Genomic DNA, 1,952 nt, shown 5'->3' with positions numbered 1-1,952 from the left:
AGTAGGAGAAACACATTTACTTAAGCAGTTCAGTCAACAACGACTGTTGTCCAAACACACTGTAACAAGGTATAAACTTATATTAACAGCTATAATAGAATACAATAATTTATATTCTAACAGTGTGACAAGACTGTTGTGGGAGTTATAAGCAGGGAAAAACATCACTTCTATCAGATGCTCGGGATAATCACTAAGGAAAGATACTATTTGACACTGCTTTATCTAGATAAGCAAGTCTTAGGAAAAGAAGCAAAAGAAAAAATCTTCCAGGTAAAAGCTAAACAGAGAGAACATATAATGTTTAGATGAAGACCATGGACTTCGAAGTTAAGCACAGTTGAACTAGAATACCTACTCAGCTCCTCACCTGCCTTGTGACCTTGGGCATGCTATGTCTCTTTCTGCTGTTTTCTTGCCTAGAAAATGGATTTGATGATTGTAACCTATCATAGACTGGTTGTGAGGATTAAATGAGTTGTGAATCAAGCACATTGTCTAGCCCATTATGTTGATATATATCCCTTTAAATCGCCATTCACTGTAAACAGTAAGGGATTCCCAGGTGGCACTAGTGGCAAAGAACCCGCCTGCAAATGCAGGAGACATAGGAGATGGGGGTTCAGTCACTGGGTCAGGAAGAACCCCTGGAAAAGGACATGGCAACCCACTACAGTATTCTGGCCTGGAGAATCCCACAGACAGAGGAGTCTGGCAGGCTACAGTCCACAGGGTCGCAAAGAGTCTGACACAACTAAAGCAAATTAACATGCATGCATGTAAGCAATAAAGTGAAAACAGTTCAGTCACGTCCGTCTCTTTGCGACCCCATGGACTATATAGTCCATGGAATTCTCCAGGCCAGAATACTGGAGCGGGTAGCCTTTCCCTTCTCCAGGGGATCTTCCCAACCCAGGGATCGAACCAGGGTCCTCCTGCAATGCAGGTAGATTCTTTACCAACTGAGCTATTAATTGGTTGATTTTAAAAATATATATTATCAAGCAGAACTAACCACATTAAACACATATATTGATTATAAGATGTGTCTTAATTTCAGAAATATTAAAATATGAAAAATGTGCATCTCAAAATCAAGGAAAGTATATTATCATCATTATGAGGACCATTATGCAATAAATCTTTAATGTAATTCTGTGTATTTAGATATGATCCTATTGCTAAAATCAATCCATTCTTAGTGGTTTCTAGAAATTTTGTAGTTCTTAAATCACAAATTATGGTTAATGTTTAGTTTTCTCACTCATGTGGTCTCTCTGTAAATGTTCTCAGCACACAGTGGACATTACAAAGATTGTGGAGTTAGCATCTGACCAACCTGGGGGTGGTTGAGGGTGAGAGTTCTTCATCACAGTCCCATCCTAGAGCTCAAAGGAATAAGCATTTGGCTCAATGCCAAATGAATGCCTTAAAAGCATTTTTGCCTGAACTTTATGGCTGACAGCTCACTTCCTCCATGTGTCTGGCAGTCCTATAGAAGTAACCAGTACAGCAGTGGTTACCAAACTTTGGCAAGCATCTGAGTCACGTGTTAAAACCAATTGCTAAACCCCACCCCCAGAGTTTCTAATTCAGTAGATCAGGGGCAGAGCCCAAGAACTTGACTTTCTAACAACTTCCTTGGCAATACCAACACATCTGGTCTGAAGACTACTCTTTGAAAACTACTGATGTGGAGAAAATTGAGCCTCCAGAGCCTCAACCAGGGGCAATCTTTCTTTTGGAGGCCCTTGGCTCATCTAACTCTCACTCTAGTGGGAGAGGTAAGTCTGCCTCAAGACCCAGAATGCTTGTGAGTCTCTCCAGCCCGCTGCTTGCTCTGATTTTAGCTCTGTTTTGTTTGGCATTCTCTGCATCCAAAATGACACTGACATATTGTCCTGGGAAGAAGTGACTCTGATCCCACTGAGCATTATTAACCAGAGGAAGAG

This window comes from Muntiacus reevesi, chromosome 4, assembly GCF_963930625.1.
Source record: "Muntiacus reevesi chromosome 4, mMunRee1.1, whole genome shotgun sequence".
Classification (NCBI taxonomy): Eukaryota; Metazoa; Chordata; class Mammalia; order Artiodactyla; family Cervidae; genus Muntiacus; species Muntiacus reevesi.
Note: the sequence above shows the minus strand (reverse complement) of the source record.